This window comes from Petaurus breviceps, unplaced genomic scaffold (genome assembly GCF_028583685.1).
Source record: "Petaurus breviceps papuanus isolate PSGF00001 unplaced genomic scaffold, PetGlider_PUasm1.0 90808, whole genome shotgun sequence".
Classification (NCBI taxonomy): domain Eukaryota; kingdom Metazoa; phylum Chordata; class Mammalia; order Diprotodontia; family Petauridae; genus Petaurus; species Petaurus breviceps.
Window position 1 is genome coordinate 14,334,370 of NW_027187349.1, and position 26,986 is coordinate 14,361,355.

The 26,986-nt window shown below is 36.3% G+C and overlaps 1 protein-coding gene across 5 annotated transcripts in view; it reads left to right on the forward strand.

Annotated features, from left to right (window-relative positions):
* Positions 1–26,986, forward strand: part of SMOC2 (SPARC related modular calcium binding 2) — a 261,908-nt gene that overhangs the window by 204,771 nt on the left and 30,151 nt on the right. The window lies entirely within an intron of this gene.

The following is a 26,986-nucleotide window of genomic DNA, read 5'->3' on the forward strand; positions in this document are numbered from 1 at the left end:
TGATGGGCACTGTGCTAAATGCTTTACAATTATTGTCTAATTTGATCCTGACAACAAGGCTTGGAGGTGAATGCTTATTATTCCTCTTTTATAGAAGAACAAACTGAGGCAGACAGAGGTTCTAAGTGGCCCAAGGTTACATATATAGTGTCTGAGTCAGGATTTGAACTCAGGTCTTCCTTACTCTAGGTCCTGTGCTCTATCTACTAAGAAACATAACTCTCAATCAATTAACATAGATTTGTTAAATACTTATTATATGCCACATACTGCACTGGGTACTGGGAATATAATGGTAGAAAACAAAAGAAAACCAAAAAAAATACTTAAAGAATCTTATATTCTAATGCAAAAGACAATGTATATGTGTGTGCACACATATGTAAATATGTGTATGTAGTATGTATGTATACACACAGAATAAATGTAATCTAGATAGTAACCTTAGAAGGAATGATATTGGGACCAGGGGTCCCTCTAAAAGCCTCCTAAAGGTAGTGGCACTTAAGTAGTATATAAAATTGTACTTCATTTGGTCTCTACAGGTTGGAAATATGTGCCCATTTTAAAATTTTATTTGATCAGTGAAAAAGCATCTGCTAAGCAGGCTTGAAGAGAAAATGTGGAAGGCTCTTAAAATATTATTATCTGGACATTTTAACAGCTTTGATAATTCCTCTACTGTGCTTCCTTTTAAAGCTTGCTCCTGTGTATTGTGTGTACTTTCAAAATAACAGAATGGAGTTGAAAGTGTCTCTAACTTGTATTCTCAGTAATTGATTAATTCAGACTGACTTTTCCCACAATTAATGAGGCTTTACTGTTACCATGACTAAAATACAAATAATGAAGAATCTTTTAATTTGCTTTATGGAATTGTTTCTTTGAATAGATCAAATAAACATAAAAGCCTAGCATCATAGAGCTGGAAGGAAATTTGGAAGCTTATTTAGGGTTGCTAGTCTTCTAAACCACACCTAAACTAACCCAGAAGGTGAGAAACTCTCTGAAATTTAAGACTTCCAGGGAAAGAAAATTCGCAACCTTCTTCAGCCCTTGGTGGACTAGAAAGTCCTTTATACTTCACTCTTTCCCTTTAATTTTGGTATCCTCAGAGCCAGGGTATTTAATAAATGCTTGCTGATTGTTTCGATACGCTATGTTCCTATATTACTCTCATTCTGTTTTCATTGTAAATGAGAAAAGGTAGCACTTAATTCTCTTCATAAATATATTTGTAGCTAGAAAGAATTGTGATCCACTTTTTTTTTATATATCTTATACTTTTCCCAAGATAGAAAAATGTAAACTCCTGAATGTCAATCAACAAACATTCAGTATATTGGAAAGATTTTACTATGGTTTCTTCATGTTATCACATTATTTCCTCATTTAGTTATTTAGTCACTTGTCAATTATTTATTGAGCACTTAAAGCTGCTTTGGTTATTGAAAAAAAGAGAGGATCAGACCTGCCTTCCACGAATTTATAATACAAAGTTTACAATTCTATTGTTCAAAGTGCAATGATACAAATGATAAAGTCAGATTTCAAATAAATAAATTTGGGAAAGAAGAGAATAGACTATGACTAAATATCCCTTCTATATCACAAAATATACTTGTGGTCTAATTCTTGAAAGATATTTTCCAGAATTTGTGCCTGTTTCAGGGCTATCTCACTCACTCATAACCCAGATAGCTGAACTTTCTGAGTTAGTGGTCTGCAGGCAACGTCTACTCAGTTGTACATTCCGAAATGTTTGGGAGTGAAAGTGAAAAATCACTTCTCCACTTGAAACTCCAAGGGGGATTGAGACAAGTGAAATCCATTTATCTAAGTTGGATATTGGCCAGAACACTGGGGTTGATACTTCTAGAATGGAAGCAGGGCTAATGAGAAGAGAACAGCTGATAGCAAAAATTGAGTTACATTTTCCAGATAAACTTAATTCTATAAGAATTTAATTGGGCACGCTGGTGTATACCTAATATTCTAGTTTTCAGACTGTATTTCAGGCTGCATCAATTCTCCTGCTTGACCAACTGAGGCTAGGGAGGGTTTCACTAGCTTATTTATAATGAAGAACAGGCGACCATAGCAAATTCTAGTATGTTTTCCCCGAGGGGATATGCCAACATGCTTAAGTTTTTCTTAACTCTCTCTGGGCTTGTCATTTGTTTTTCTTAACTCTCTCTGGGCTTGTCATTTCAAGGGCAAAGTTTCAGAAAAATCCATAGTTCCTCCCTCCCCCATCCATCTCTCTTTGACAGGGAAGGATTAACTGGCTGTATTTCAGATGCTAATTAGCTTGCAGAATGTCCTGAAATAAATGGTTGGAAAGCACTTGGGCTTGGAGTCTTGCTTTCCCTCTCATTCTCCTTTTCCAATCCACTCACTTTCTCTCTCTTTCCAAAGTTAATGATCACAAAATCTGATTCGTTGTTTTGGGATGCCATTCTAATCAGAGATTCCTTAAATTCAATATTTCTGACAAGTTTATTTCGCAGTTTTTGGAGAAGCATGCATTGTGTGCAGTGTAATATGACTGACCCCTTTGGTGGGCTTTAATTGTATTGTTGCACTTGCCATATATTTACCACCTTACATGTAAATTTACTTTCTTACAAGCTTTGTTTTATTGAGAGAAAAACCAAGAAATGGTCAGATCCATTTAACATGCAACAGTACCGGAGTTGTATATGTAGTGCATGCTCTTGCCCTCTGCCAGAATGCCTTTCCTCCCTAGTAGGGGCAACAAAACTCTAAAAGTCAAGAGAATGTATTGCTGGTTTGCAAATTATGGGGTAAGCTTTTCCAATACCCCCTCTTTATCCTTGGGTCCTGCATCCAGCAGGATTCATTTTCATGCTTGCTACCAAATAACAGCCACACAATGCATTACTATGGCACTGCTAACTAATCAATCATCACGACACTTCCACAGATGGAGTACGTGTCCTTCACAGATGGAGAAGCAGAAATACAGAAAAGATAAAACATTCACCTGGCAACATGTTATTGACAGGCTGAAATAGAATTGCATTTCCCCCCTTTATTCTGAATGATAGAACTGAGTGATCACTGATCAACTATATTCAAGTTACAGAAATGCCATTAAATGAATACTGGTAAATCATTGTTTTCTAATTCTGATGAGGAGGCAACAAGAAGAAATAGGTATAAGCCCTTATTAAAAAAAGACAACTTAGGTTAAGTATAAGGACAAATGTGCTAGCCCTGATGGCTGTTGTATGCTGCTAATGGATTACTCAGTGAACTTGCTGTATCTTTTCTAGCTACCTTTACAAATAGGGTTCATTGTCATCATTATTTGTCCTAAGAGGGATTTAGATATGGGAATGCCTGAAGACTGAGGCATGAGCAAGATTTCATTTAAAGTATTTTCTAAGATAATACTGCTCCCTATATCCCCTGGTTTCTTAATCATAACCCTCTCTTCCTTGTGGCCAAAATATCAAAGTATAGACTGGAGTCTCCTTTGAAGGACAAATGATGTAGAATTAAGCAGGGCCAGGAAATAGAATACAAACTTGGAAAGCCCAACTTATCCCTAGAACATTTGCCCAAAGATTCTTGAAGTACTAAAAAATAAAAAAGATATCTTACAGGAAAAAGACCACCAAATATTTGATGATCAGACTACAAAGTCAACCGTCAAATGAAAAGATTACAGAGGGAAAAATAAATAAATTCTTTGTCTTAATCTTTGCTGTTGTGCAATGGAAAGAACAATGCAACAGATATACTAGAGCAAATATAGAGCAAATATTCTGGACATTGAGGTGGCACAGTGGATTGGGTACTTGGGGTTAAGACCTGAGTTCAAAAACAGCTTCAGATACTTACTCGCTGTGTGACTGTATACAAGTTATTTAACGTCTCTGTTTCAGTTTCCTCATCTGTAAAAGTGGGGATAATGATAGGACCTACTTCCCAGGATAACCCTTAAATTATTATTGGATTGTTAGCTATTATTATTTAAATATGAAGGTTTTAGATAGATGACTGATGAAGTTCATTACAACTTTAGGGCTACGATCCTACAATATGTTATTAATTAAAAGCACATGATAGTCTAGTCCCTATTTTCAACATATACTTACTAATCTGAGTAGTTTACATTTAATGAAAGTTAAACTCAATGGAAAAGCACAAGAGGCTCATAGGGAAGCCTTTCACCTCCCATGGATGCCAATTGGGTATTTTGTTCTCTGGTTCCATTTAGGTTTTAAATCAATAAAATATTATCCTCATTATATACATACATACACACAAAGCATATATTTTGTTCATTATACATATTCAAAAGCATATACACATGCTTTTTATTTTTATATTTTTATTATTTTTAATTTTTATTATTTTTAAATGCATATACATATCCAAAAGCAAAGGACAAAAAAATTCTGTCACTGAGATGAAGAAACAAAATAATTGCTTGGCTTTTCCCTTTTCAAATGGTTGTTTGGATGTCCTAATAGCATAGACCAAGATCTTTCACCTCAATTTGATTCTAGTCAAAAGTTACCACCTTAGTTTTGTTGTAATATAAGGAATAATATGAGAACATATATCATTTCTCTATTGTAATGTTTTCAGTCCTGTAACTTTTGTCCTGTATTTGACCCGTAGTTTTGGTCAAAGTTTTTATCTAAGCCTTTTTACATTCCATCTACTTCAAAATGCTGTGCATTCTTGCACTTGGACAATCATATCTTTCAGGTTACTTGCTTAAGATTGGTGCTAAGGAAAGGTCCTGGCTTCAGAACACAGCAAATTCTGAGAAAAGGCAATGGTAAATGCTTACTGTGACCATTGCTAAGGTCCTTTGTGCCATAAGAACAATAATTTATTCCAAAACCATCCTCTCCATTAAATTTTTGATAAATGGAGCAGTTGATCAACTGGCATGATTCTGTTTACATTAATATATGCCAGTTAAAATGCATCTGAGCTTTCTATTCAATGGCTTACTATTCAAATGATTTTAATTTTTGTTCACAAAATCCCTTCTCTGTTATAGACAAAGTAGCTATTCTCCAGAGAAAAATAAAAATGTTCCTTTAGCAAAAGTCACACACATCTAAATAAGGATGACTGGTTCTTATTTCAGCCTGTGTATTTAGGTTATGTTTTGAGTGATTCCGTGTGAGAGTTATGAAATGTAATTTATCTATAGAAAATGCAGTTAATTTGGAACATCATTAACTATAAAAGTTATGCCTTTAGAATTAGGATGTGGACATTAAAGAGCCTCAGACTTTCATCTTTTTGAAGATTATGGCTTGTTGGATCCTTAAGTCATGTTGCAACATGCATACTTCTATTATGGAAGAGGACACTTCTCCCGATGAGAGAACCTGAGGTTCCTTAGTCTTCCCAGCTTTCACAGGTTATATTCTTGCTTCTCTTTGTATTATGCCCTAATTAGAGATGGGGAATCCACTTATGGCCAACACCCATGATGGTGGTTATTATTTTAGCCAAGACTGACTGTTAAAAAGTTGTTTCTTTTTCAAAGTATTCATTAATTGTGGTATTATTGCAGTTAGAAAAAGGTGATGAGATGACTGCATTTAACGCTAATCCATTCAGTATCTGCTCAAGGACCTACCTCTCCCTATTTATTTCTGTGCCTTTTGAGATTCCAGGTACTACACTGCTATATGCATATGTATTATAATATATATGTGTATATATATGCATATATATATATATGTATATCTAGCCACTGCACAGAAAAGATAAAACTTCTCCCACTGGGATGAGTGGTGGATAGACTTCTGATAAGTGCTTCATAACTCACCCATTGGTAGTACATTGGATATGTGAACTGTCAATCAGAGTGACTTCATTGACTATCTGCTGGTTAAAGAGCATTTTAGATAGACTTTATATAAAGTTACAAAGGAAGGAAATTGGAATCATGATCTTGCACTCATTCAGCTTCCAAATTGATAGGAGAGATGGAAAAATAACCTTTAATCCCATGACTGTTTCAGCATTTCAATGTTTTTGTGAAATCATGATCTCATTGTTGTGGGTACTCTCTTCACTGCTTCAGACTGCAGTCCTGCACATTTTATGTGTGTTATTCTTACTTGTGTCTTCTCAAAATTATGCAAAGAGTATCTGCTCTACACTATATGTAAGAGGGCTTTCTCTACTCTTTTTAACATTTCATGGGTACTACTTCATACTGTTCACCAATAACTTCTCACTTGAGCTATATGACTGGATTGCCTCCTTTTCTAAGCATATATTTCCTTCATATCTTTTAAGTTATTTCTTATGTACAGGTTACTATGATTAATACATTGTAGCCTAAATATTCCCACCACATGTCTCTTTTGCTCTTTGGGCATGATTACAAAGTAAAACTGATGATAATCCATATTTATATGGTTCAAGATATTTCACATACATAATTTCATTTGTCCAAGCCATGTGACTTTCTTTTAAACATATTAGTATATATCTCTGGGGGTGGCCAGGTAGCACAGCAAGTAAGAGCACTGGCTTCAGTGTTGGAACGACCTGGAGATCGAATCCAGGCTCAAACACTTAGCATCCACCCAGAAACACGTGGCCGTGTAACCTGGAGCAAGTTACTTAACCCCAATTCCTTAGGGGTGGCCAGGTGGCTCAGCAAGTAAGAGCATTGACCCCAGTGTCGGGATGACCTGGGGATTGAATCCAGGCTCAGATACTTAGCACCACACCCAGAAATAACTGGCCGTGTAACCTTGAGCAAGTTACTTAACCCCAATTGCTTTAAAAAAAAAAAAAGAATACATCTCTGTAGAAAGGTAGAACCAGAATGGACTTCATCTACTTGAACTCCTTTAACCAAATGTCAAAATTAAAGTATGGAGAGGAAAAGGGACTTGCTCAACATACACATTTCAAGAGAGTTGTGTCCTTCTAAATAAGTCCCCTTGGAAGCTATATATGCATTACTAGAGATATGCCAACTTATCAAAATCGTTCTTAGAACTGCTTCTTGGAGTCGGCTTTATTAGATTCAGGAAAACCATTTTATTCTCAAAAGATTAGTAGCAAATCATGGACCTTTGAGGATAAAAATTAATTTAGGAAACAGCAAAACATATTTTCTAGGAGTTACATATGAAGAATAAAGTAAGAGGAAGAAAACCCCAACACTATATAAATTTTGATTAAGAATGAAGTATAGGGGCATCTAGGTGGCACAGTGAATAGAGCACCAGCCCTGGAGTCAGGAGGACCCAAGTTCAAATCTGGCCTCAGAGACTTGACACAATTACTAGCCATGTGACCTTGGGCAAGTCACTAATTCTGATTGCCCTGCCTTCCCCCTTCCAAAACAAAAGCAAAAAAAAAAAAAAAAGAATGAAGTATAATGATAAAAAAACACCATAATATATGTTTTTGTTCCTTTTCTACTATCTCATGAAGCAATTGCTGTATTCATTGGCATAAACCTCTTAAAATATTAAGTTTGAGGGGGACTGTACTGTGCTGAAATCTTATAATGACAGATAAAATCAATCACATTACTTTATAGTAATACTTTGTGTATGAAAAATCTAAATAAAGGAAATCTTTGCTCTTTGTTATTTCACAATTCATGGTGTACTATGATGATCCATGCAGCCTGTGTTACAAAGCCTAATTTCTCTTTGTTCCCTATTCTTCAATGCCTCAACCTTCTGCATTTGCAGTTTTTCTAATTGTTTCAGTGAGAAAGCCCTTATATACCCATCTGTGTTGTAAACACTGTAGATCTCCCCATTAATTCAATCAAGGAATATATTTATATAGTTTTCACAGATTAATTGTGTTGATAGCTTGACCCCCTAATTTGAGATATTTCTTTGCCACAGTTTCTGAATAGCATTTAAGGACTTCCCTAGTTAAGGGACATCCAGAAGGAGAATGCTGTTTAGTTTATGACTCCAATTATTAAGAAATTATTTCTTTCCCTGCATCAGGATCTGCCTCTTGTGTAACTTTTACCCATTGGTTCTAGTTAAATCTTCTGGAGAAAAATGGAATAAGTCTAACCTGTCTTCTACTCGGTAGTTCTTCAGATATTTAACATCAGTCATATGTTTCATCATGCCTACCATGAAGACCTCTCTATTGCCTTCAACTTTAATTCTTTGGAAATTGTGTTATAGTCATAAGCAATACTGGCAGATCAGAGTTTAAAAGATAAGCCTTTATTTCAAGGAAAATATTGGGAATCTAATGGTACTGGAACATTTCCCCAAAGTCAATCCAACCTACTATCCTTATGTTCATATCTGGGCCACGAGTTTTTGTTCATTTTGTCTATTCTCAGTATCTAGCCAAGATATATCTTTCTAAAATATATATATATATATAATTTTGTATATACATACATATGAATGTATACACATAAGGTGTCCCACTTAAAACTGTACTAAAATTCTTAGGACACCATATACATCATATCATATCATGTTGTATCATATTACATATATGCCATAATCTTTAAACTTGAGAAGTCAAAGATACAAAAATAAGGGTCTCACATACACTAACATATTTATAGCAGCATTTTTCTAGCATGAATAAATCAAAGAAAAAAAGTATATTGTCATTAAATGGGGAATGGGTAAACAAATTATAGTACAAGAATGTGTTAGAATATTATTATGCCATATGAAAGGATGGTTGGCTATGACAAAAAAAAGGCATGCATAGATTTATATGAACTAGTATAAAATAAAACAAGCAGAACCAGGAAAACAATGACTCCAGAAGTGTAAATGAAAAGAACAACAAAATGGAAAATGGATGTTATGCAATTATATTGGCCAAGTTTCTCTCCAAAAAAGAGCTATAAGAATGCATTTTTTTCTGCTTTGCAGAACAGGGGCACTATGGTTGTGGAACACTGCCTATGACCTCAGCCTATGACCTTGTGTACTGTGACAACATTCTCTTGTTTTGTGGAACTGCTTTATTTTTTTACTAGCTTCATTTATTTTTTATTCTTTGTTATAAGAGAAAGTTTTTTGGGGGGGTGAGAATGAACAGAAAAACATATTAGGAAATAAAGATCATGTGAAAAAAGATATCAATATAATTTATACAAATGCCTCAAATAAACAACAAAAAAGATTAGATAGCTCATATTTGCTCAAATTTTTAATTTGGCAAGACTCAGATGTTATTTAGTCCAGTCCCTATCTGAAATATAACTCACTTCCACAGCATCTATTTGTTGCAGACAAATACGATATTATTATTTCTGCCTATAACATTCTCTTCCCTTTCCAAATGTTTGGATAAATGACACTATTTTCCATGAGAATTCAGTGATTAAAGATTTCATTAGGAACTTGTTAATCACTAAACTACAGAGTGTAATACAATGGTATTTATACTAAAAATATTTTATAACTTAGTCATGCTGACTGATGTCTTGCCACTGAACTCCAGTTACTCTGGAGGAGAGAGTGAGGCCGATGACTTTGTACAGTCCTGCCTCACTTAAATTCAATTAACTTCCAAGTCAACACATCACCTGCTGATGTCATTGTTCTCTCTGAAAACAAAGGATGAACAAAAACTCTCCTATATCCAATAAAAGTTGTTTCTTTTGCTTTTATTACACACATGCATGCACACACACACACTAATCTTGTGCTAACAGAACCCAATTATAACAGAAATGAGCATAAGGGATCTCTCTTTACATGCTTCCAAGTTGTATATTATCACTGCCAGGGGATGCTGACTCCCCCCACCCTCCCACATACATATAAATTGCAACTTCTACCACCAGATCTGGAGTAGCTGCCAAACCTTCAATTATTGGCTCTGCTACTTTGTGTATTGTGACCACATCCTTATTTAGTCTAGGACTTCTGTCCTCTTCCAATCAAATGTCATATATCTGGCCCTTATTTCATTAGCTCTTCACACTTGTCCATTTAATTGCCCATTTTTCTTTTAATGTTACTTAGGAAAACATAGTACATAAAGACTTTAATCAAAATGGAAGAACACTCAGAGCAGATCAATTAAAATTCATCGAATGCTTTAATTTCCCACCTGTCACCTTTTTTAGTTTCCCACCTCAACCCCTCAAGCAGCAATTAGAGGAAAAGCTTAAAAGAACTCTTCTGTTGTGTCTCTCTGGGGAGCTAGTAGGGTTTTACCATATTTTTCTCCATTCTCATATCCGTCCTGGTGGATCAGTTTCTGTTAGTCTCTCCTAGAGGCACCCCAGGTTGCAAGAACAATATCGTTTTAGACATGATTTCAGGACCAGGCAATTGATGGTTCCTGGATATCCAGCTATATTTGTATGTCTTACTTCTGGTAAGTGCATCTAATTTCCAGCTCTTCATTATTATTTAAGTCTGAAAGAGTTCCCTCCCACAGAATATATACTCCCTCTTCATGACTTCCTTTTATCTGGTGAATAGGCAAAAGTGTACACCTCAATCGTGTGTGTCCTTGGAGTTCATTGGGGAGAAATCTGGTCTCTTACTCTACTGAAAAAATTCAGGTTATTTGAATTCTTTCTCTCTATCTCAAAATCTGGACATGGTCTGGCCACTTATTTCTTCAGCCTCTGATAATGAGGGAGTCCTCTTGTCAAGTCTTTCTACACATGCCCTTCTGTCTTCTCCATGTATTGCTAGTTCAGTAATTTTCTTTTTCTCTCTGATTTTTAGTCTCTCTTTGTTACATCCTCTCTATTGCCTTCAAATATGCCCACGTCAACCCCATCCTCCAAAAAATCTTCACTAGACCCTATAATTCCTCAAGTTATAATTGTCTATTGCTTCTCCCATTCTCAGTCAAATTACTAACCAAAAAAATTAAAGCTGACTATTTTTTCTTACTCACCTTTGTGATTGGTTTCCAACTTCTTCATTCAACAGGAATGACTCTGCAAAGTTACCAGTGATCTCTTATGTGATAAATCTAATGACATTCTCAGTCCTCATTCTTCTTGACCTTTCTCCTGCATTTGACACAGTTGACAACCCTCTACTCTTGGGGACTCCTTTCTGTTGTTGTTTGTGGTGACACCACTCTCTTATGGCTTTCCTCTGATAATTCTGCTGCTCATCATTCATTTTACATTCTGTAACTGTTCACTAAGTCTCTGTCCTGGATTGTCTACTTTTTCTATACTCTCTTTTGGTGACCTTATTGGCTCTCATGGGCTTGTCATATCTAGACAGATGACTCACAAATCTATATATCCAGCACATCTTTCCCCTGAACTTCCATCCTGAATCACCAGTAACTACCACTTAAATGTTTCCAACTGAATGTCAAGAAACATCTCAAACTCAACATGTCCCAAGTGATCCTTTCCCCACTTCCAAATTTACCAATGTCTGTTGAAGACACCACCCTTTTCTATTATTCTCAATTTTCAACTTTCCTTCGCTCCAAATATCCAAGCAATTACCAAATCTTGCAATATATATCTCTCCAGAATGCCTTGCATTCACCTTATCTTTCTAGTTGTACATCTATGACCTAACTTAGGCCTTTATCATCTCTTCCTTAGTCAATATCAATAGCCTCTTAATTTATCTCCTCACTTAAGTTTATCATATTTTTCTTTAAGTATAGATGTGAATATTTTACTTCTCTTTAAAGTTCAATTGCTCTTTTTTTACTTTTAGGATAAAATATAAACTTATCTTTCATTTTTAAAGCCCTTTACATCCAGGCCCCAACCTCTTTCTAGGCTCATCATTGCTCCCATCCCCTCACTCTGTGGCCCAGTCAAATCAACCTTCTTGCTGTATCTCACACAGCTTGGTACATCTCCTTTCTCCATACCTTGGCATTGGCCATCTCCCAAGCCTGGAATCCACTACTTCCTAATCTACAACTCACAGAATTCCTTTCTTCCTTCAGAACATCTCAAACATCACCTAAACCAAACCTTTTCTGATATTCCCAACTGCTAATGTTCCATCCACAATTACCTTGTGTTTAACAACCTGAAATTTATTTTGTCAGTATATCCCTGACCAAACTCCACACTACGTGTCAATTCCTTGAAAAATAGATCAAATCATAAATATTAATAAGATGATTTCTTTCTGACTTTGTTTTTCTTCTGTATCCTTGAAATACCAGTAAAGTGATGCTGAAGTTTGGGACAGGACAGTTTTTAATGCAGTTTTGTCCCCAGGTGTTCTCCTCCTTACCTTTTTTTTTTCCTTAGAAGGAATAAAAGTAATTTGATAAATGTGAAATCCCAGCACGATGAGGAGCTAGGCATTTCTCCCTGTCAGCTCCCAGACATTTCAGGGTGATAGCAACACCTTTACTTCCAAGGTCTCTGTGGTTATTTACTGCCCTGAAGGAATGATATATCAGCAGGTAATCCACCACTCCAGAAGGATTAATTTACCTCACCTGTTAGTTAATAGTTTAATCCCCTTCAAGTAACACACCCTCGGTGATTCACAATAGCATTCTATCCCTGGGAGAGGATAAGAAAATCAAAGGGATCATAGATTGAGAGTTGGAATGGCTTTTACACATAGATCATCTAATCCAACTTCCTTAGCTGACAGAGAAGGAAACTAAAACTCAGAGAGGTAAAGTAATTTGCCTAGGGTCACACAGAAATGAGCAGAAAAGCTAGGATTTGAGCATGTTATTTGACTCCAAAGCTAACTTTTTTTTCTTTGCTCTACCATGCTAACCCCATAGTGTTAAAGCTAGAAAAGCTTAGGGATCATCTAGTATTCTAGCCTGATCCCCCATTTGAAAAATAAGAAAACGAAGATCCAGAGAAAGGAAATGGTGTGACCATAGTATTTTTTTTTTTAGTTTTTAAATTTATTTTAAACTTAAATGCAAAGCAAGAAAAAAAACATTTCCATGTACACAGTAGAACATAAGAGAGGATTCAATATAAAGCGATTTTCATTTCAAGAAAACCTATATAATGAATATTACTCAAAGCTGCCCATCTTTTTTTTGCTTCTTTGTATGTTTTCTTCTGTTCTCTGCTATGTACTTTTTGCTTTATTTTCCTCCTTACCCTCCCTCCCCATGGCCAAGAGGGCTCTTATGTATATACATATATGTATACATTTATACATATACACATACACACATATACATATATAGATATATGTATGTATAGAGATAGAGATATATACACATACATACATATCAATAAACATACACATATATACATATCTATACCCAAAGGCATATATGCAAGACCTTATTATGCTTATTTCCACTTGTCATCTGTTTCTCTGAAGGTGGGTAACATCTTCATGCATAAGTCTGAGTCTTTCCATATTTTTCTAAATTGACCAGGACATCATTTTCTATACCACAACAATATTCTGATTCAGTCACATTTGATCTGGGAAATTGACCATGCTATTAAAATTGATTAGAAGCCTAGCTAGGATATAACCTAGTTCTCTTGGTTCCAAGTTCAGTTTTCTTAGTTCTTGTCTTTCTCTCCTAGAGTTAACTTTGGTTCCCTTGCCCTCAGTTCTCCCCCCCCCCAAACTTTAGGGGCATCCCTAAAAGTTCAAATTCCAGGACCAAAACTAAATTTGACAAGAGTATACCTTCCCACCCCTCCTATCTTTTCCATAAACAAACTTGCCTTTAACATTATGTCCTTTGCTTCCTCTTTGATATTTCCATTGTCTCCCCCAAGTAAGAGCTTTATTCTGTTTTTGACACTGAAAAGGATTTTATGACTCATCAATAAAGTTGATTTCCTTTAGAAATTTTGATATTCTTTTGTGAATGCATACATGGAATATGTGAAGAGATATAAGACAGGCTGAGATAGCTTTGTGTAATCCATCATGATATCCCCAGGCCTGCTCAAATAATTGGTGTATTACAAATGCACCCAACCCCATCTTCTGATCCCAGTGTGAGATGCAGTTCAGCCTCAGGGGGCATTAAAGTCAAGTTTTGAGCACAGAGGAAAACAAACAGACAAGTTCTGGATTTTCTCTCCCTTTGCAGCAACAAGCTCTTCAGAGGAGGAAGTGATACCTCCTGTTTATACGTGCACCAATGTGTCAGGCACTCTCTTGGAGCACTGGAATGGGGATTCTGGTCATTTTTTCATGTTCTGTAGGAAGCCAAGATAATTCGGAAGAAGATGAACCAGTCTTCCTCACTCATAGAGCTGTCATATTAAAGAGGGGAGGGTGGTAAGAGTCTGTCATATCAGCAAAGAGAAAAATAATTCTAATAACCCCATGAGAGGTAGTGGACCACCAACCCAAAATAAAACTAAATTCCCCTTGCATGAAGGACACAGATTCCTTGCAGTCTATTAAAGTAGAGATATGAGAGTCACTCCTATTAAACCTGGGTAAAACAGCCTGTATATGCTCTCTTGGTTCACAATCAGGGCTTTTGAGTTCATGTAGAAATTTTGGCTATGAGATAATTAATGTATTTACTATTCAATTACCCAAATATATTGTGTGCATTTTCTCCCTCATATTTCAGCTTGCCCTCTTGGTTTCAGACAAATAAGTCCTGAATCACATTTCAGAGGCAGAATATCAGGTTGTGGTATCTAGGAGAGAGTTCTAAGTTTGGAGTCATAGAAGCTGGGTTTGAATGTTGCCTTTGATAACATTTGGCCCTGTATTACCTTGGACAACTCACTTAACCGAGTCTTAGTTTCCTCATGGTGGCTGATGTATGTAGGAGGTTGTACCAGATAGCCCCCAAGTTCCCTTCCAGTTCTAAAGCCACAATGGCAAGAGTGTAGAAAGATTATATGCTTTCCTCCCTCCCCCTTTTAAGAAACAATTAGACATGTGTGCAAAACTTCTATATGAGAAACTCAGATTACTTGACATATTCCAGAAACAGTCCCTGAAGTCTGTTACCCAGCTGTATTTTTTTATGTGTGTTCTATTAAAGAATCAGAATGGACAGAGTTAATGGGAAGATTGAAGCATAGGGTTTTTTTTTTTTCATAAATGTGGTGGTTTCTGCTCTGGTCTTTTCAGTGTGGCTACAACATTTCACTGCAGTGAAAATAAACTCTTGATTGCACTAAGGGGAACTGGAATCTCTTTCCCTACCACACTGTTACCTTTTTTTTTTTTTTTGCTTTGTCATAGCCCTGTCACCTTTAACAAGCTATGACACCACCTGCCTTGATTTAACTTTCAAAATAGGAAAGCGATAAAGGCTGAAGTGATTTCTGGTTACAGTGAAATCAAGCAGAAGTAAATGGTTTACACTATAAGGGCAGAGTAAGAGAACACGGAATGGGTTTAAGACTGTGTTACATGGAGGACAATGAGTGGAAAATTTAAAAATTCAGACACTCGGTTAGTTGCTCATTCTATATGCCATCAGCCACCAAGATGACTGATTCCTAACTCCCCTTCACCTGCCCCCCAATCTTCTAGGTCTTAAGGTTGATTTGTCATTCCCTGGCCCCACCTAAGAAGAGAGAAACAGGATGATAGAGTCTTGGCTCAACCTGGGTTTTCAGTACCATGGTAACAATTATCTTAGTACCTTTGGGCAATACATGCAGTGAAACTGCCAAGGTAAAGATAGAAGACCAGATTTATTCAGGCAGTGCTGTCATTATTTTAAGGAAACAAGGCCCAAAGTCTTGACATAAAAGCTCTTGGAAACCAAACAGCAAAACTCAATTACCTTGTGAGGAAAGAACTTAGAAACACATTGTGGGTATTCTCTCAATACTCCACTGGGGAGACTTGAGGGTTGTAGGGTCAGGGGAAATGAATCTCTCATAAATTAACATATTCTTTAAAAGGAAAACAAAAAGATGAATAAAAACGAAAGCGTCCAGTAAACATAGCACTTCTTTGAATAAAGACCAAATTATCATTTCTTGTTTGCCAGTCTACTTTGGAGCTCAGTTCTTCCTAATGAATATTTTCATCACCCAAACGTGCATCCTTTATCATAGAGAAAGACCACATAGAGTAGTTGTGGGAGACTGGAAAACTTCGCAGGGTGCAAAAGGGAAACCAAAGCTGAAGTTTTAAGAAATGTTCTTGATTTAAAAGCACACTAACTATATACAAATTGTGTTCAATTTAACTGGCAATTTTGGTTGTGCGATATCTGTTTTCATAAGTTCCTACCCTCCTTATTCATTGAATAGAATTAGAGTTTCAGAATATTGCCTAGGAGCATATGGTGGTTGCAATTAGAATGCCAAGTTGGGATTCCACTGATTAGGATTATGGGCATTTTGTAAATAGCCTTTGAAGATGATCAATTGAGGTAACTGACAGTGCTTTTTTATAATCATGTTTATTGATGGAAAATAGTATTTATTACTGCTCTTTTGGCCACCCTGATGTAGAGTAAATGACTTTTGGTCATAGGTTATCCAAAAAGATTCTCCTGATGCCCTTGCCCCCAACAACTTTTAAAATGGACGTTCTAATTTCCTTAAAGAAAGCATCGGTTTCTTTTTTGTTCCTTGATGATATAATACAGGCTCATATTTCACATTCTAAAAATGACCATAATGTACATAATCCCTCCAACTCTAGGCTTAATTGCCTGTCTTTTTTCTTCCCTTCATATTCTCTGACATTTTCTTGATTGGTTTGTGGTTGTAGCTTCTGCCCTTTTCTTGACTCCTCCCTTTTAAATACCCAGCAGAAAATGAAGCCACAAGACACTCATTTATCACTTGTCTCCATGACTAGTTCATTGCCCTCTCAGCACTCTGTATGTTTATAAAAGTGGCCTTGTACTGTCCAAGGACTGCGGCTGTTCTGTCCCATGTGGGTTGTGTGTGTGCTTTGAGTTTTGGAGGATTTAATTAAGTCAGTCTGTTGTCATCTGGAAATTTTTAATCCAGAAGGGATTACTGTAAACAAATCATTTGGCTGCAGTTACAATGAGAAGAAATCCCTAGAGCTATATATTAACTCCCTATATTTAACAACCCCCCCCCCACTTTTGTACAACCCTGGGAAACAGAGTAGCAGGAGGTGAAATTGATTGTTCAAGCCCTTTATTAAACCGACACACTTCTTAGTTGGCAACTGAATCTGAAGGGGAAAAAAAAGATGAATAGGAATTATAGTAGAAGGGTATGTAAAGTCCAGAAGCTGTGTTTTTACTTATAATTCCCAGTATGTTTGATGAATGAATTATTGAATGATGTTATATAAAGTATAGTTTTAAAGCACTTCTGAACAGGCATTTTCCAATGTTTATGAAAAGAGGTTTTGATCACCTCTACTTGTATTGATTTCTAGAATCAATAATTAATTTGCTTGGCACAGGCAGGTAGCTCATGAAACAAACACCATTTGGGAGTGATCCTTGGACTGGGAGAATAAAACATTCATCTTTCTCCAGTGAAAGCTTATTTTGTAGAATTCCTCAGTAGCATGTATTTGGAGTAGGGGATTGGTTACCTTGATAAAAAGTGATGAAAAGGCTTTATTGTTGCAAAATCTCATTCATAACCACCTGTGAAGTACAGATTAAGCAAATTTTATGTTCATCTCAAGATCCCTTTATAAAAATGAACAGGGTATGTGTAAATAAATGGTGGCAAGGAGAAACCTTACCCTCCTCACCTTGGTCTGAGTCTCTAAAATTAAAAAAGGCTAATCTCAGGCACAATCGTCCTTGTAAACTACAGAAAACAGTCTGATATGTGCCTATACCTTATATTTTGAGGAAGATAGAATGCTTCAAGAATATAATATTTCATGATGCAGTACTATTTTCTGAAAGGTACAGTTATGTTTATATTACTAAGCTCCCCACAATTACCATCACCCAGTATCATAAAATGTCATTATTGGGACCTCTGAGTCTTTCTAGTTCGACCCTTGCTGAAAGAACAATGTCCTTCAGAACATATACCCAAGGTATGGTTATCCAGCCTTTACTTCGGTAGTTATAGGAAATGAGGTTAGTTTGGCGTGATTTGCTCTTGATAAAGCCATGATAATTCTTTGTTTACCAAAGCCTTTTCTAGATACTCACTAACTATCCCTTTAATAATCCAGTTAAGAATTTTCTGATGCTTCTTAAGACATACTAACTGGTGCAGTTTGTTGACTTCATTTTTTTTACTTTTTTTTTTTGAGAAAATTGAAACGTTTGCTCTACTCCAGCTGGAGATGTCTTGCCCTTTGTCCAAGATCTTTCAGAAATTACTGGTGACAGCTCACTTCCCACTGCCAAGTTCATTCAGTGCCCTTTAATGTAATTATCCTGATCTGATGGTTTGAAATGAATCCTTACAAATAGAAGCAACACTTTATATTTGCATAGAATTCCTGCAGTTCCCAAAGGGTTTTCACATGTCATTGCTGCATTTGATCCTCTGAACAGCCCTGTAAGATAATCAGGGAAGGCATTATTATTCCCAGTTTAAATAAGGAAAAAGATTGAATTGTTGACGGCTACATAGCTAGTAAGTGGCAGTCATGGAAGCCTGGTGGTAGAGTGGAAAGGGAGCTAAACTAGAACTCATGGGACCAGAATCAAATCCCAGTTCTTTCACTAACTACCCTTGTTACCTTATACAAGACACTTTCTGGGTCTAAGTTTCCTGATCGATAACATGAAGGTATTGAACTCAATTCTTCCTGTGGATGCTCCTAGCTGTATATCTCTGATCCTATTAATTCAAACTCATATTTTCTGGCTCTAAGTCCAAGAGTTCTTTCTACTATATTATGCCACACTGTTTACTTTGAAGAAATTAATATGTGTTTTTGAAGATATCCTGTATATTTAGTTTAGTGCTAGAGCCAGAAATGTCCTGGGAATTCAAGAAAGGGGAGAACACTGTGTACTGGAATAGCTAGAGACTTCTTCAGAAAGAATTTTAAGATTGGACTAGGCAGAGAGGAAAACCTGTGAAGAAACTGAGAAAAAGGGCATGTTCATGATTCCATCTTTGAATTCACTTGCTTTATGCCAGGGTAAATGTAGGAAGGATAAAATGATGACCTCATTTTATGACCTCATTAGATATTTTTAATAAATCCTAGCTTGCATTCATTTATTGTTCTTTTTCACTTCAATTGGACAGAAAGGGTTAGGGAACATGTTTTTAGTCTAGAATGGATAGAGATTTTCTTGCATAAGCCCTTTTCTTTCCCTCATATTTAGTTACTGAATCTTATCAAGAATGACCTGTTTTAAAAATGTTAAGACAAGGATTAACCCCAAAGAGACTTCATAACTTCTGAACTTTACCTTTTTAATTTGGTTATTATTTTCACCTGCCATGCAGACCTAGGTAAATACCTTTTAAAACAATGGAGGAAGTGACGTGTTGATTTTAGGGAGCAATAGAATAAGTAGCAGAATATGGAAGAGAAGCAATTATTTTCCTTCCCCACAGGGAAACTGGGAAAGAAGGGATCTAGGAAAAACAGGGAAAGTTGTGGCAGCAAGAAAAACAACCAGCTTTGATGTTAGCCATCTCTAATACCATTAGTCTATCTTGAATTAACTGAGTTTGGTATGAAATTGTGTGTTGGTCACATGATACCAAGATAGGAATCAGACCAGAACTCCCATATATTAAAACAGTAAAGTAATAAGAATTTGTTTTCTAAGAACATTTCAAAATCACAGCTCTTACAAATTACAAATGAACAATGTCCATGTATAATTTTTTCGAATTTGTACTTTATGACTTTGAGATGACTTGAGATTCATTATTTTGCATAATATGAATTGAGCTATTGAAATTACTGACAGTTTGCAAGTCATTTTGAGATTTGATAAATTCTCTCTTTGTAGACTATAGCGAGCCTTTTTTTCCCCAATGGGAATTAATTCTTAGGTTTCCTGGAAATGTTCTCACAGTAGGGATATACTTTCAACTATCCCAAGCTATTCCAAAACAGAAAAACACAACATTTATTTTTAAATTAGATTTTATTTCAACAAACAAAAATATATTTCTTCTTTCTCTCCCTCTCCTCCCACTGAAAGAAAAGCAAAAAAAACCCCATACTATATATATATATATATATGGTCAAACTCAACAAACTCTCATGTTGCCCATGTTAAAATACACACATATATACACATATGTATGTGTATATGTATATAAAATTCTGCACCTTGAGTCCATTATATCAGTAAAGTAGTAGGTAACATGCTCCAACATTAGTGGGCCCAAATAAAATTCCCAAAGTAAGACTTAGTTCTTTTCTCTTTGAGGAGAAGTTAGTTTCATAAAAAACTCTAGGTTTTTTTTTTTAGATATCCAGAAGTTCATTCAAAGAACTTTCTTCTTTTTTCCCTATGTAGTTTAGTTCTTGTGTTTTAAGCATTCTATGACCAACCATGATTCCAGAGGATCAATATTGCATAAAGTAAAAGCACTAATTCTCATGGAAATATACTTCTGGTGACATCCTTAGTAGTTTCAATTAAGTACTTGAAATTTGGAAAACTTATGTGAATGGAATTCTTTGAGGTTTGAAACCCAGAGGGTAGGGTTATAAATCCCCTCCCCAGCCTTTTCCAAGTATAATTACCTTCAGTTCTTCCCTTCTAACCACTGTGGTTTTAATGTGTCATTTAGTTGTGTTTTCAGAATTTGGTTTGAATATGTTATGATCACACCCTTGGTGTTCTTGACCTTCTATTTTATCATTCATTCATTCATTTATTCATTCATTCATTCACTCATCCTTCCATTCATTCCAAATATTTGTTTTTTCAGATACATACAGCCATTCCAGAATTTCTGAGTCTCTTTTGCTGGAACATCATCTGAATTCTTCTTCTTCACTGTGTAATCCCAAAGGTTCTGTTTTAGGATCTCTTCTCTGTCTATCCTTTCATTCTTTCAAGGCTGCCACTGTCCTTCCCGTTACACAGGTATACAACCTCAGAGTCATCTCAGTTCTTCGCTCTCCCTTGCCCCACATACCCAGTCCCTTGCCACCCATCACATCTATCCCCTTTACTTTATTCACACAGTTACCATAATTCTTCAGATCTTCCTCACATCTCTCATTTCCTCTCATCTCTCTTTCTATACTTCCTTTCACATACTCTATAAGATAAGTAAGTAGTGAAATGGATAGAAATTTGGGTCAAGAAGACCTGATATATCAGACTTAACTTTGTGACCCTGGGCAAGTCATTTAATGTTTCCTAGCCTCAGTTCCCTCATTTATAAAATTTGAATGAAAATATCACAGAATTATTTCAAGGGTCAAATGATATGTAAAACACTTTAAGTCTTAAAGTACTTTACAAATGCTATTTATTATTAATATAAGGCATCTGGGTGGCACAGTGACTAGAGCACTGGACTAGGAATCAGGAAGATTCATTTTCATGAGCTCAATTCTGACCTCAGACACTTGCCATCTGTGTGACCCTGAGCAAGTCACTTAACCCTGTTTGCCTCAGTTTCCTCATCTGTAAAATGAGCTGGAGAAGGAAATGGAAAGACACTAGTATCTTTCCCAAGAAAAGCCCAAAATGGGGTCACAAAGAGTTGGACACAACTGAAATGAGTGAACAATAGTCCTTCCATACTGGCCTTTCTTTTACTCACATATGACTTTCAGTCTTCCATTTCTAAACCTTTGCATAGGCTGCCCCTCATTCTTGTAATGTATCAGCCTCTTAGAGAGTTCATATTGTCCTGCCTGCCAAACTCCCCAACTTTTGCTGTTCTATCCACCCCCCCCCAAATGTTACTTGGGTCTCAGAGAATGGATACTATTGAAACAGGCTGGGAGGAGTTCATTCATTGGGGGAGGGATGTGAGCAAAAGCACAAAAGTGAGAAAGCAAAAGATGCCTTTTTGTGACAGTGGACAGTTTGGTTTGGTTTTAATCCGGTTTGCCAAGGCCCAGGTTTTAAAAAGGGTTAGGAATATTCTCTAGGTTGAATCTACTCAGTAAAGCAGAATATTTAAAAATGAACGGGAATTCTATAGCTCAAAACTGTATCATAAAGTAGTAATTGTAAAAAAAAAATTTCATTTGGCATTAGTTTAAAAAAATAAAAGGAAAGTAGAACAATGGAACAGACTAGACGAAGAAAAATATATAATGGAAGTCAGTGACACGTTTAATAATCCCCCAAACACATTACCTAGGAAGGACCTCCCTATTTGGTAAGAACTGCTGTGGAGATTGAAAAGCATTGTGGCAGAAACTAATCCAGTATCTTATATTGTATTTCATAAATTCAAAATGTACACATGAGCTAAATATTAACATCAGAGAAGGGAGACCAGTTCATGTGCATTTCATAGCAAGGATCCAGAGTTGGATTCTTAACTAAACAAGGAACAAAGACATTTAAGTTAGCATATTTTGTTTACACGAATTTGAAAAACTTTTGCATAAATAAAATTGTTAGTAGGATAAAAGAGGAAACCAGTTGAGGGGAAATCTTTATATCAGTTGTCCTGTGATACGTATCTGATACTCAAGACATCGACAACTAACAAACAGAAACCAAAAGCTATTCCCCAATAGCTGTCAAAGGATAGAAACAGGTCTTTAAAAAAAAGTGCTATTAGCAGCCATACCATAGGAAAGAATGCTCCAAATAGTCAATAATAAAGGAAATAGAAAACAAAACAGAACAAAAAAAGAATAATGAACAGGAAAAGTCTTTCATGTATCCAGGAACATTTAATTCACATCAAAAAAGATAATAAACTTATGTTGCTTCAGATAATCTCTTTACATAATTTAATTTAATACATTTAATTGAATCTTGTGTAATACCTCTTCTGAGCCCACTCTCTCAACCCTGATTTATACTGGAATATCAGGTCTCTAATGCCCTCAAATGTTCTGGGGATAACCCTGATAGTTTGTGGTAGCTAGGGGGTCCAGTTCATAAGAGTGTGGAGTCTGTAGTCAGGAAGACCTGAGTTCAACTCTGACCTCTGACACTAGGTGTTTGACCTTGGGCAAGTTACTTAAACTGTCTTTCCTTCAGTATCCTTATCTACAAAATAAGGATAATAATAGCACCTACCTCCCAGGCTAGCAGAATGCCTGGTACATAGTAAGTGCTATAGAATTTCAGTTGTCATGATGGTGATGATGATGATGATGATGATGATGATGATGATGAAGAAGAAGAAGAATACCATTGGTTACAAAGCCTCCCCAGGATGCCCACCATAAAACTAAGCAGTTTGTAACAATTAGTTTTTACAAAGAATATTTACAGATAAAAGTATAAAAGTACAAAAACACTGCCTTAAAAGAGGGGGGGGGAAACATTCTCCACATGGTACACAGTAGGCCTCTGGGTAGAGTAACTTCAAACTTAGGTTGGTATAAAACATTCCTCCAACTCCAGCCCAGGGAGCATTCTCCCTTCTATGTGCACACCAGGTCCCTGGGCAGAGTTGGCTCAAGATGTAAGCATAAGAGTACTGAAATAAACATATGGGGAACATATGAGGCCAAGGGATCTCTTCAGTCCCAAGAGTCCTTGTCAACCATCATGGAATCCTTACCTAGTATGTTTCTGAAAGAGACCTCATAGATGGATAACTCATTCTCTTCTTTGACTAGGCTGTCCCCTTGGGGGATTTGTTGTCTTTGTTGATGGGCTAGCTTGTTGTTGATTTTTTGGACTCTAGGTACTACTGCTACAGTCATCAATTATGCAACCTTTGATGGCCATTCTAACCTTTGGAAGGTTACAAAGTTGTATCTTGGTCAGTCCCTTCTCTGATTACTCTTGCATTTATTATCAGGAAAAAATAAACACAAGAGACAAAAGAAATAGAGGCACTGTGGGTTCACAGATGCAGACCTGCTAGTGAAAGAAGGCCTCGTCTGCCAACTCAATGAAATCCTTGTCCTCTCAAAACTTTTGTAAGCATGCTCACTTCCAGTTCAGCTTCTACTGAGTCATTACTCCTTTGACTCTGCAGGCAACCAGAAGACTTTCTAGCCTCACCTAATTACTCCTTGCCCTTCAATCACTCACAGCCAGAACTTGGCCTTCTGAAGTTTTTCACGTTGGATTAGCAATAGGCAGAGAATATTCTCATGCTGTATATAACTTACCAGGAAGGGTAAATTTGCACATACTTGAACGTACCTCATTGGTCAATCTTCTGTCACGCTAAAAAATGATACTGTTCTCCTTTAGTTTCTTCTTTTGGTTGATGCAAATAATTTTCCATGAATTAAGCAGCAAAATTGTAAATTGGCAGATATTCTAGAACCATAATTACTCTGGACATTTATCAGTGAGCTACTACGTTGTGCTTAAAACATGCAGGATGTCACAGTAATGGATCCTCTTTGAATCTGCTGCCTATAGTGTTTGCCTTAATTCTTAGGCACAGCAGAGCAATTTAAGTGCTGTCAACTTAAATTCTGATTTTTCTTGCTTTTTAAATGTGTGTGGCTTTCATTCAAAGCCTAAGCATTATTTCAACATGAGTTTATTGTGGTTTAATAAAGTATATTATATTATATTTGGCCCAAGGGATCCATTCCATTTAGATGCCAATTTTCAGATGCTAAGGGGGAAAAAAAAACAGACAAACAAAACAAAACAAAAAACCAACTCAGCTGCATAGACCAACCACTCCTTCAAGTACTTTTTACTGATGCAGATGAATTAGGGCAGACTGTCATTTAAAGAGTAAATAAACTAAGCCTAATAAAAATGCAGCATGGTAGAAATTGGTCAATGATGGCTTCACAAGCTCTGTATTAGTTTAACCAGTGGAGCTACTCCCTCTGAGCCTCTAATGATTCAAATCATTATTCAATTAAGGAACATCCAGCCAGTCGATCAAGAAATATTTGTGTAGTGCTTATGGTGTGTCCAGCAATACTGTGAAGTTTGACTGGGGAGAAATATAAAACAGGTCGTTACCTTCACAAAACTTCCTATCTAGCTGGGGAGGTGAGACGAAGAACCAAAAATCAATAAAATTATATTATTGGTGTCTGTGAATGTGTGTATCAGAGGAAACAAGTACCTTCCCCCCACCATTAAAACAGAGGGGTAAGCAGGATGGCATCTTATTGGAATGATGTTTTTAGTGCTCATATATGGTTAGTAGTGCTATACGAGACCATGTCTGTCAACATTTCCATTTTATAAGTCTTCACTTTCATCAATGCTTTAAAACAGTTCTGCATTTTTGGCTGAAACTATAATGTCAGACTCATCTGCCTGGAGGTAGTTTGCTCTAACGCACAAATCTAATTGCCAAATTGAATTTTTATTGGTTTAATTATTTTTTTGTCTAGACTTATTTAGATCCTTTCTTCTGTAGGGTTCATGGGGTAAATGTACATTTGACAATTTGTGCTCCTTTTACATTTATTTCCGTTGAGTTTAAAAATAGCTTTGTATAGAAATTAGTTGTGGATGGAAAATAGTCCAATAGGAAGCATGGTTTTCTTTAGATTGATGGATAGTTAGTGCCATGCTTTAGAAAGTAGATGCCATGAATTCAGAGCGGTAGGATTTTATAAAGTAACTAGAATGGATAAATGTAACATCAATAACTTAATCTCTCTTAGCCTCAGTTTATTGTCTGGGTTTAGACTAGATCAATAAGATGCCTTCCAACTGTACAATTTGAGTCTTAAAAATATTTATTGAACATAATTCTCCCTAGTGCTTTTCACTTCCTTATAATATGTATTAGGCATATACCCAGTATGAAACCAGTTTCAGAATAAGATTTAAATATGCAAAATTAAGCAATAAAACTACTTGTCCATTAATCTCTTTGGTGAAAATCATGTATGCAAAACCATATTTTTTCATGTGCCAAAATTAGTAATTATTCCTTTGAAATTGATTAGTAAAGCAAACTTGTCTTATAGCAGATCTGATGTGGTGCTGTTAAGTGATAGGGTCAGGATTGAGACCTGGGAGTTCCCTGATTTTCCAAAAGGTATTAGACAACCTGTAAATAGATATGTTAGTTAAAGACTGCATATCACATTTTATCTTGGATCCTATTGCACAGTAGTATTTCTTAGGCAACGTAGTTGGGTCCCCCCCCCATTAATTCTGAATTTCCTTTCTTTGGGTGAAATCAATTGACTAATATGCAGATTATCGATTTTTTATGATCAACTATATTCCATTAAAGGTAAGTCTTTGGAATTTGTAAGCCTGCTTCAAACAGATAAAATCACATTTAACTAGGACAACTAGAATGTGTCTTTTGAGTTCAGGATGCATTATTAGCTAAAGTGTCGCGGGAACATGTAGGTGGTACAGTGAATGGAGGCCTGCACTTGGAATCAGGAAAACTCATCTTCATGAATTCAAATTCAGCCTCAGACACTTACTGTCTGTATGACCCTGGGCTTAACCCCATTTGCCTCAGTTTCCTCATCTGTAAAATGAACTGGAAAAGGAAGAGGCAAACCATGCTAGTATCTTGGCCAAGAAGACTCCCCCAATGGGCTTACAAAGACTTGGCCACAATTAGAACAACAAGAATTTGGTATGGTGGAAAGAGGGCTAGATTTTAAGTCAAAGGACCAGTGTTTGAATTGGAAACCACACTAACTGTGTAATCCTGGGCAAGTCACAGGGCTTCGGCTTCCTTATCTGTGAAATGAGAAAACTGGGCTATGTATGTAACCTCTGCAGTCCTTCCTGACTCTCAATCTATCAATGCCCCATGGGCATCTCCAACTCAACATGTCCAAAACAAAGCTCATTTTACATGGAAGCCTTTCCTTCTCCCCAACTTCTCTGGTATTGAATGCAAAAGCAACCTCTCAGTCACCCAGATTCACAGCTGCTCTTTCATCCTCATTTCCGGTCATTTCAAATATTCAATTGATTGTTGTTCTACCTTCACTAGTTTAAATCCCACCCTCTGTAAAACCCTCCCCCCTTCCATCTGAGATGACCTCCCTTTTACACTGTATCCTACACACACACACACACACACACACACACACACACACACACACACACA